This window comes from Propithecus coquereli, unplaced genomic scaffold (assembly GCF_000956105.1).
Source record: "Propithecus coquereli isolate 6110/MARCELLA unplaced genomic scaffold, Pcoq_1.0 Scaffold279, whole genome shotgun sequence".
In the NCBI taxonomy this organism is placed as follows: Eukaryota; Metazoa; Chordata; class Mammalia; order Primates; family Indriidae; genus Propithecus; species Propithecus coquereli.
Genome location: NW_012148385.1, coordinates 213,292 through 224,260, shown reverse-complemented (window position 1 = coordinate 224,260; position 10,969 = coordinate 213,292). Strand labels below are relative to the sequence as shown.

Here is a 10,969-nt window from a genome sequence, read left to right as displayed (position 1 = left end):
CAAGAAGCTAGAGACTCAAATGTAATTTTTTAACCACCACTGTACTCTACCTGGGGCAACAAGACTCTGTCTCAAAAAAACAATAAGAACAACAACAAAAATATAAGTATAACTGAGTTCCTAATAGCATATTTGTCATTATTTGTTCTCTAATAATGGATACTAAGAGTATACTTTCTTGTAGGGCTTTGTGAAAATTGGACAATAAATGGAGGTCTTTGTACTGGAAATATTGAGAATCACTGACTTGGACTAAATTCACAAGGATCAAATGACACCAGTTAAACAGGCAAACAGAAATGGACTCGATTTAATATTCTTTCTCTTTCACCAAAAAGTAAAAGCTAGAAAATACTGTAAATATGACTTTGGTCAGTCTGAAGGTCACCAAAAGAACACGACTGTAGGGTCCTTAGGAACTGAGTGGTTGGTTTCACCCTCAGGCACACAACACATACAGTGTGCAACTGCTCACCAACAGAGCAGCCTCAGGATGACTCTTCATGTGGTCACACTTGGGGCCAAAATTTCCCAATGGAGAGGCAGAAAAAATAGCACTGATAAGTGAAAGGACAATGTTTGAGATTCTAATAAACCTGGGTAGAGCTGTGTGATATGATTTTATCTGTAAACTGGGCTCTACCTCATATAGTCATCATGAAAATTAAGTGAAATTCTCTAAGAAAAGCATCTAGAACTGCCTTGGAACATGGAAGGTGTTCTGTGTTATTTCCTTATTTCTCCAGATTGTCTCCTAAACCTGCTAATATCAAGTTATTAATTATTTTAAGTGCTTTAATTATTATATCTTAAGATTATAATTAAGGAATGTAGTATAATCTAAGAATGCCAACAGTCATTTAGGATTTTGAAAAGTTAGAATTGGATAATAGCTTTTTTTTTTTTTTTTTGAGACAGAGTCTCACTCTGTTGCCTGGGCTAGAGTGCCGTGGCGTCAGCCTAGCTCACAGCAACCTCAAACTCCTGGGCTCAAGCGATCCTCCTGCCTCAGCCTCCCGAGCAGCTGGGACTACAGGCATGTGCCACCATGCCGGCTAATTTTTTTCTATTTTTAGTTGTTTTGGCTAATTTCTTTCTATTTTTAGTAGAGATGGGGTCTCGCTCTTGCTCAGGCTGGTCTCGAACTCCTGAGCTCAAACAATCCACCCGCCTTGGCCTCCCAGAGTGCTAGGATTACAGGCGTGAGCCACTGCGCCCGGCCGGATGATAGCTTTCTTAAGTCAGGTATCAATACTTCATCTCATTTACCAGGACCTCCCGGTGGAGGGAAAAAAAAAAACAACCCATAAGCAGGCATTTCCCTCAGCCCTTCTGGGCTTTACCTTGGGTACTACGTGGCTTAACCTGGCCACTCCTATTTATGACTATGAATATGGAACTTCAATCTGCAGCAATTCCTCTAGCACCATAATATAAATCCTCATAGGAAAATGAAAAGTAGCTTCTGACCAACTAGTTAAGAAAACTTGATCTAGAACCTCTCCACACTTTATCACCCTTTGTTAAGGTGGTATTAAGCCCCAAATTCTAACCATCTCCATGAATCACATTTCTTTTGCAAACTCCTGCACATACATATGTAATTTAATCTGTTTTATTTATCCCATTACTCTTTTATCAGTTTGATTCACAGGCCCCAATTACTGAACCTAAGAGGGTAGGGTAGAGAAGGGCTTTTTTCCTCTCCTAAAAATTCAATTTTAGTCTTTATGCTATGTAGTAAAACCACTTCACATATTTTAGAACAAGTAGGAGACATAAATAATAAGAGCGTTAAGTGCTATGCACTACATTAAATTCTAGGCAGCAGATGTAATTCTGAGCACTGAAAAGAATCGTTACTCTGATGTGGAGACAAGGAAGAAGAATACAGTGTTCCACTTAGACTCTAGGTCACAGGATCAAAAATTCAGAAAGTTTTGCTATTTAAAGTTTAATAATTCTTTCATGATACATGTACTACACTTCTTTCCCTAAGGAGTTATTGTAGGGTTTTTATTCTCTGTGGCTGATGGTACAGTATTTTGGGGAGAAAAGAGGTACACTTAATTTAAACATTTTTTTTAAAGCCCTGTTTTTACCCAGTGGACTTCATTTCTCAGTAATCCAAGGAAATTTCCTGTCCCATCAAGTGAGACTCCTTGCCACACTCATACTCGGTTCCTCCTCCTAGGCCCCTCTAAGTTGAAACGCAGCACTTCCCTTATCTCCACCAGCACCCTCTGCCCGCTTCCTTACTTACACCACAGTACTATCTTCAAGGACAGCGGAAGCCCCATCTCCTTCATGCAGACTTCCCAGAATACCTCCAACTCTTACTCAGAATTCTCTTCTTAAACTGATTAGTCTTTTTAATTTATAAATGCTATCTCCCCAAATGAGATTAGATATTCCTCGAGGGCGGGAGTCATTTTTTCTTTTATTATTTTGCACAGAACAGTTCTCTACATTGAGATGCTTAATGAATGCTTATTAAAGTTTGGCCATTTCTCAAGTATCCATGTTTCTGCAATGTGTTAGATGTTGGGAATAAAACAGGGAAATTTACATAGTTCTGCCTCTTTCAGGGTGTTTACATGCAAAGGCCACAAACTTGCAGTAGTGTTTGGCCAGTGTTGTTGTTTGGCTAGTGCAGTGTTTAAACTGCTCAGAATTAGAATGTCCCTAAGCTGGTCATTCACTCTAGTCCACAGGTCTGTTACTCCCTTGGGTCTGGCACCCATTCAGCTTCACTAATTTATGTTACCTTCAGCCTCTTGTGAAACATTCTTAATTTTACAACTCTAAATTTATAAGGAATAAATTAATTCTTAAAATACAAAGCTCTCCCCTTATCAGATACTGACTAGAGTTATTTACTACTGCCAAAACATCCAACATTACAATACCATGAGTGGCTTTATTTCTCTACCACCAACTTGGTGCATGTTGTTCACAGTACACTCAGTATATAGAAAAGAGGCTCCAGTTAGAAAATTCTCAGATCCAAGGGCAGATGGTATATTAATTAATTAGAGAAAGAAAACAGAACTGTGCAGCAACTGTTTTGCTTCCTTAAAGGCAAATTATCTTCAAGCTAGAAAGGATAAAAACCTCATTAAGAACAAACTAAGGTACAAGAAGAAGAGGTCACTTTATAAGAATCCACATCTTCACATTATGGTGAATTACATTCCAGGGTACCAAGAGAAACTGCAGATGTCAGTAGAGAAATATTCTGACAGTCTCCAGAAAAACATGGAGAAGGGTGGAGGTCTCAAGAAGCTAGAGACTCAAATGTAATTTTTTAACCCCTGATGTTTTTATTTTATTTTTAATATTCAAAACTAAAGGAAAGAATTTGAATTCCTAGGCTTTACAGACCAGTAAGTTTGACATCAATCTCTGGCAAAATTCAAGACTTAATCATTAAACAGGGAATAATTAGGGGGTAAAAAGATTGGGGATTTCTAGGAACTATCAGTTCACTAAGAATCATTCAGTGTTCAACCAATGTCATTTAATTTTGTGGTATATCAGGGAATACTCAAGATCTTATTTTTAGCAAGGCATTTGATTAAAATTTTTCTCGTCCTTATGGAGAATACTGATCTGTGGACTAGAATCATTTGCTAAATAGGAAAGACAGGGCTGAATCCAGCTAATTCATTAATTTGAGCAATATCTACTGAGGGCCAACTATACTTCCAACCAGTATTATACTTGGCACTTTTATTAGCTTGAATTTTAACCACTACTCTGGAAGGTAGATGTTACTAACCTCATTTTATTGATATAGAAGTTTCTCAAGGTCACAAAGCTAGTAGGTGTCAGGGCCAGACTCTAAAACCAGGCTCCAAAAATCCAGGGCCGTTTCTGCTGTGCCACAGGCTTCTAGATGTGCCACCATGAAAGCAAAATGACCTGTCCCATATATTATCAGTGATTTGAATCGTGAATAAACTCAGCAAACGTGCAGGTGACACAAAACCAGAAAGTAGAATTAACATGATGTATGTCGCAATCAGGACTAAAACAAATCTAATAAACCGGAAATGGGAGGGAGGCTTTAAGTAATACAAGCCAACAGCACAAAAAAGCTCAGATTCAAGAAATGCTTAATTGCATAATAAAACAATAAGGCCTACCCTGACAGCAAAGCATGGGAGGTTGGGAAGGGGGTTGAAGTTTTTCATCCACTTTGGTGTGTTTACCTCAAAAGCCAATTAAGCAATAGATGATTTTGTTTGAAGACGGGAACTCATTGCACTCCTCACTGTTCTGGTTAGACTGATTTATTGAATTAAATTTTGATCTAAGGATTTTTAGCACACAGAAGGGTCTTAGATAAGGAAACATAAAACTATTATTTATTGAAGATAACATTTACTGACTTCTAGGCACCTGTACTAAGTACTTTACGAAGATTATTAATTTAATACTCACAATAACCCAATGGTAGGTAAGAGTATATTCCCATTTTACTGATGAGGAAACCAAGGCTCAAGGATCTGAAAGGCTATCAAGAGAAGGAGACAAAAATCTTATTTTGTATCACTTTAGACCTTTCATTTAACTATTTCTTGTCGTGGACCCTTTTCAGACTCTGAAAAATTTTGATCTTTTTTGCAGAAAAATCCTGCTTATAATTTCACAAGTTGGAGGGCTATTGGCAAATTGGACTAATGAGAAAGGTACAAGGAAGCAACTGTCCGTTTGGTGTCAACAAGGACTTGCTAACAGACAGGAGGAATACCTCAAAATGTGAGCTCCCTGTCACTGAAGTATTCAATCAAAATGTAGCCGGAATATTATATAGGAGATATTAAAATAGATTGGAGGTTGGTCTTTGATTTTAAGGTATCCGTTTCCTATAAGATTGCGGGCCTAAATAAGTAATTTTTATAATGTGGGCAAAACAAAGTTAAAAACTGAAGTTATTTTTCCAGACCATTCTGCTTGAATATTCAGTGTTATTTTATTTCCCATCTATTTATGATAGCCATATCAGGTACTTGAAAACAATACAATCAAAGGGAAAAAGGAACATCCAACTGTTGATCTTGGTGTGATTTATACTTTGTCCTAATAAAAGTAGATTCCTTATTCCTCTGAATTCTTATCTTAAAATTTCCCTAAGATAAATACCATATACACCAGATTCTAAAAAGATGGAGTCTTTGATGAGAATATTTACTAGTTTATAATTTTGTTAACCTACTTCTATTAATATAAAGGATGGGGGGGTGTTGGTGGCAGAGGAGAGACGTTAGAGAAACAACTCCAGCTGTTCTGCTTTGCTTTTCACATCCCTTGGCTAATGGCTGAGGATCTAACCCGTCCTCTCCGCTTTATTTCTTATTTGCATTATTTCACCTCAAGGTTCAGCCTCCCACAGCTCCAACTAGCACGAGAGCTAATACTTTGCGTAACATATGTCATTCAGAGCACAATTCTGACAGCTTGGCGTACAAATAAAATGTTCACAGGCAAATCTTTTACCTGAAAAATCTTCATTCACTCTTCAGGTAAGAAGCAGGATGAAACTGCAACTCATAATGAAATACCTTTAATTGGGGGGCTCAGAACAAGATGGAAGGAGTAGGGCTAACTCTTCTCAATTAGGGGGACGGAGCTGTGAGGCTCTAAGGCAGCTGGCCGAGAAATGTCTGCTTTAATTAAAGCGTCCTGTAACTCACAGGTTTCTGCCATTGAAAAATCAAAAAGGCACAGCTGACAAGCAAAGACAGACAGACATACCGCCCCCACCCCCCCAGTCGCCCACTTCCCAGGTGTTCACTTACGCAACACATCGCCGGGGTAGCAGCGCGCCCATCGCACGTCCGGACAGCCGTGGGGGCCGAGGAGGCATCTGGCGCTCGCGGGCGTCAGGCCCCGGGCCGGTCCCCGAAGCTCCCGGAGCGGGCGCTGCTCTGGAAGGGGCTGCTGGCGTCAGGGTGGGCAGGAGCTGGGGCCGGGCGAGGGCAAAGTGCAGTCCAGCTGCAAGGGCTGCGGCGCCGCCTTCCTGCCGGCGCCCGGGTTAGTGGAGTGGCAGCGTTTGGAGGACGGGGCGTCCTTCGGCGGCGCTCCGGGCTCACGGCCCCTCCTCCCGCTGTCCCCGCCGCGCCAGCAGCGCGCTCCTCGCGGGTTCGCGCCCCGCACCAGGACGGCCCCGCAGGTGGCAACCAAGGGACGCCCGGCCCCAGGGCGCGCCCTCTGCGGGCGGCACGCGAATTTGCGGCGGTGGAGAGAGAGGCGCCAGGCTCACAACTCACGCAGGGGCGGGGCGGAACTGGGCTGTGAGACGGGTGGGTCCTGTGCCTTCGTCCTCGCGCCCATCCCAATACGCCGCTGCCTCCGCGACAGGAACTAGACCCTCAAAAGTTCAATGGAAGCATAAACGAGCAAGTCGCTTCACTGCTCTGGTCCCTGGCCCCTCATCTGAGCCATCTGGGTTGCGAACTCTGCTGAGCTCTGCCCTGGTAAGAGGAGGAGCTGCTCTCCAAGCCCTCTCCACAGGCGGGGCCTGCCTTGGGGACAGCAGGTGCTAGCCCCGTGCAGGTGAGCTCCGCAGCCTCCCCGCCGCCTTCCCGCCGCCTTCCCAGCTAAGGGTTCTGGCGCTCGGGCCAGGCTTAGCAGCCAAACCTGCCTTGACCGCAAACCCCATGCTTTGCAGTTAGGCCAGGGACTCTGCCCTTCCTAACTAGTTTGCACCATGAGTATACACAACAGAAGTGCTTGAAGTTCTTAAACATTTAAAGGATACATCCATTTTGTACTTTTCTATCCAAAAATACTCAAGAATATTTTTCAAGCTTGTTTCTCCTTAAAACATTTCTAAAGACCATTTTCTCATTCGTTAAAGCATTGAACATCACTTCCTCAAAACATGGCCATTATTCAGTTACACTTCGCCACACATTCCATGTGATGCCTGCATCTGCCCAGCACGATTCCTAGCAATAGTAAAAGTCCCAAGAGAACTACAAAAGAACCATTATGTCCATTGTGTTCTACAATGGATTAGTCAATGCAAAATTCATGCTTGAAGGGAACTTAGTGATAACTTCGTTTGACTCCTTCTCATTACAGATGAGGACGCTGAAGCCCAGAGTCCAACTGAAAAAATAAACATGAAAAAAACTGGAACCTAAAAAGCTCACAATCTGTACACTAACATATGAGGCTTCGCTCTTTGAAGGCACAGCATAGTAAGGAATAAACCTAGATTGCAGAGGAATTGAGAAACATAGATATAGAAAATCTAGCTCAGAATCTTTTAGATTTTAAATGAATCAAGCATTCTTATTTTTTACTGTGCTTAAATTAGCGAAGGTTGCTGTTACATACAAACACAGTAGCCCAGAAATGTAATTTTTCTTCATGCTATTGTGATTAATGAAATTGGAGTGGGTACATTCTTACAGTCATAGAATATGAGTATACTTATATTGATTTGTCCAATAAGTATCCATTTTTAATGTATACAAATTGATTAAACCTAGATAAAACAAATATTAAGCTCTCCATATTTCAGGCATACCATGCTGAATAATTATGCTCAAAGGCAAGGCTCCACCGTTAGGCCTGATTCTTTGCTTGCCCTCTCCCTTCCCAGCTTGAAGGCTCAGTCATCCTTAGGAGACCTCTGGGTTCCACACTGAGAGATCCGTGTCAGTCCTTGATGTGCTCTAGGCAGGGGAAACGCTTAGAAATTTGAGGGGTTTTGCGTCCCAATTACCAGGACAGAAGGAAAGAAAAAGTGGGTGAGATCAGCCTCTGGCCTCCACCAGAAGAGCAAGGCACGTCCATACATGCATTACTTTCTTTCACTCCGTTCAAGAGCACGCCAAGTGTTCTGGGTAGCCTTTGGTCTAGAAGAAAGCAGGCGATGGGGGATCTCGACACATACACACTGCGTTGAGCTGCTCCTTCCAGGCCCAGGCTGGACCCTTCCTCCACCACCCTGGGTCTGGCCAAGCCAGCTGGGGAGGCCCAGGTCAGATCTGGCAAAGTGGCTGAGGGAGGGTGTCCCGGGCCACTGCTACCTGCCCTCATGGGTGCAGGCTGCAAAGAGTGGAGACCAACTGCCACCCTTCTGGGCAGCCCTCTCCCCTCTCTGCAGGGCCTCCCTCAGGACCAGGAGAGTCTGGGCCAGTCCTCGCTGGCTGGGCCACAAAAAGAGCCTTGGTCTCTCTCCTCAGGACTGCAGGCCACGCTCTGGTTGAGATGGTGCCATGGTAAGACCTTGGCAAGATGCCTTGAGGAAACGTGGCATCCTCTGCTGCTGGGTTCCAAAAGGCTGGCTTTCCTCACAGCCACCCCAGCCTCAGCTGGGAGTCAGGGCCAGCATGTCTGCCTTCCTGCCATCCTCTCACCTGGCCTCGAATGTGGATGCAGAGGTGGGAACCCAGAGCTGCTCAAACTGGTGGTGGCAGAGACCTACAGTAGGATTTTGAAAGAGCGCTGAATACAACTTTTCAAAAGCAAGACAGAAGTGAGAGAGAGGAGGAAGGCCCCCAGAGATGGCCTGAGGTGAATGTGGTTAGGGTAGGGGTGCCTGAGCTATAACAAGTGTTCAGTGGGTTTTCTTTTTGTCAGGTTATAGAATGTAAAAATAATAAAAATAGTAATGACAAAATACTGGGATTTGAACATAAATTGTCTCACCCCAAAGCCCATGCTGTTGATAGGAAAGAAGTATTGAGCTGGATTGAGGATTGTATGCCAAATAATAAACTTGCAATTAATAGAATTAAATCTAGACACCTCCATAGCCTTTGTCCTACAAAGAATTCCCATTTCTACCCCGAGGCCCATAAAACTTCCGCTTCCACTCATGACAGATCAGAGAGAGGTATACAGCAAGCTCCCTTCACTGGTTTCCCTACTTAAACAACAAACACCTTTAATTTCCATTTTTGCTTCAGGCAGGCCAGTCAGAGCTTGCTCCTGGGGAGAAGCAAAGGAGGTTATGCCAGCGAGGCAGAAGGAACCTCCTCTCTGCAAGAGCTCTAAGTAGTGAAATGATGTGACCCTGTCAGAAGGGATCTGGGCCCTGGGACTCATTTGTCTGCCACTAGGGTTCTTACTAGCATATCAGAGAGTCAAATGTCTCCACTTGTTTTCTGATCATGAAGTGGTGAGGACTGGGTTGGTCGATGGAATGATTTGTGCGTGTTCGTTCACATGGAGGCTACGGCATACTGTATGCTAGAGAGAGGTATGAAAATTACAGAAAAGACTTAGAATGGAAAATGATGCTTGCTACCCACCCACTCCCACCCCCAGAAAATACCTCGGGTTATGAAAAAGAAGCCAAAGCCAATTGGGCGGGTAGAGGAAAATTTAAATACTGACAAGATAAACTTACTGAGGAGACAGAAAAAAATACCATTGTGGGTTATGAACCCTAATAGAATAGCACATAGGTATGAACTACGAGAAAACTCGTTTTGAGATTTACCTCTTCATTTCCCATATAATAGTCCACTGGTCTAAGGAAAAAGGAAACTCTTAGTGGTTATTGGAAAACATGGCTATTTCCTACATATATTTCTCACTGATCCAGGTTTTGAGTACTGTTTTTTATGTGTTCAAACTAAAATGGTCTCTCCAAAACAGTGAACTTAATCTTGTATGTGCTAAGGTTTTATTTGGATTTGGCGGAGAGACCTAGATATCTTCTCTGAGTAGGTGACAGACACATTTTCATGTCAGGCCTGAGAGTAGGGTTTTAGGATGCAAAGCTTTAAAAATCAGAAGCAGAAATGGTGTACTGATTCTTTAACACTGTCTGTAGCGCAAGACACCTAAAATGTTCTTGATGAAGAACTAGCTATGGGTATGAAAATGGTCTTATCTTTTGCTCCTGAGACGTCCCTTTTGTACCACTCCCAGTTGCTCCTGTGCCCTAGCAAGCTTCAAAACCTTGTTGCGAACCTTAACCACACTGTGTGGAAGACCTCTTCTTGTGTAACACTTTCCCAGAATCAAAGAGCAAATCTTCAGATTACCTACCCAGCCAAACAGGTGAAAACGTAAATTTACTAGGACAATTTCTGTTCTTGTCCATTTTGTTCTGCTATAACAGAATATCTAAGGCTGGGAAATTTACAAAGAACAGAAGTTTATTTTCTGGAACCTGAAAAGTGCAAGATCAAGGCACCAGCAGGATCGGCTGTCTGCTAAGGGCTGCATCCTCTGCAGGGGAAGGGAGGCTGTATGCTCGCACGGCAGAGGAGAGGAAGATGGCAAGCTAGCTGGTTGCTGCATGAAGCCTCTTTTAAAAGGGTCTTAATCCCGTTAGTGAGGTGCACCTCTAATGGTCTAATCACCTCTTAAAGGCCCTGCCTCTTAATGCTATCGCATTGGCAACACCTGAATTTTAAAGGGTACATTCAAACCATAGCAGTTTTCCATAATAATATTTTAAAGTATATCATGCTATGTTTAAAAGTTCTTATGCCCAAACTAAATTTTCCAAACTGTACTTGAGGCCATTCTAGTCTGATTTATGATGTCACTGAAATGAGAAATGGTTGATAGTATCTTCCTTATGTGGAAGAATCAAATCGCCCCTCAAACCTTCTTGTTCCTGAGGAGAAACATTAATTTTTTCTCACAGAATTTCTTTTACTCACATTTATCAGGCTTCTCTAGACCCATTCTTGTTCTCCTAATGTAATTAAATGTCTCATGACCCAAACTAGGGAAAATTTCCAAATGAGAATTTAACTAATGCAGAACATTAGAGTATTTTGGGAACAATATCTCCTGACCACATATTATATAATCCAATCTGTTCATTAGATTAAAAACTATATAGGCTGTCAACTATACCATCAGTCTGTTCTCATGTTTCATTTTTCCTTATAGTTCTTCAGCGTGCATTTTTGTGTTAAGTTTTGGTCTTTAAGTTTACTGATGTGCATTTATCAGTAAATAAGCCTCATCATTTCTATACAAG

At 42.4% G+C, this 10,969-nt stretch overlaps 1 protein-coding gene across 2 annotated transcripts in view; it reads right to left on the bottom strand.

Annotated features, from left to right (window-relative positions):
* LOC105813288 (chromosome unknown open reading frame, human C2orf88) overlaps window positions 1-6,023 on the bottom strand; it is a 19,305-nt gene extending 13,282 nt beyond the window's left edge. Inside the window, exon 1 of one of the 2 annotated variants that reach the window (XM_012647929.1) lies at window positions 5,805-6,023. The gene's annotated coding sequence lies outside the window, so the exon portion shown is untranslated. Of the gene's footprint in view, window positions 1-4,446; window positions 4,497-5,804 lie in introns of those variants that run through there. The other variant, XM_012647930.1, reaches the window with a different exon arrangement.
* Between the last annotated feature and the right edge of the window lie 4,946 nt (window positions 6,024-10,969).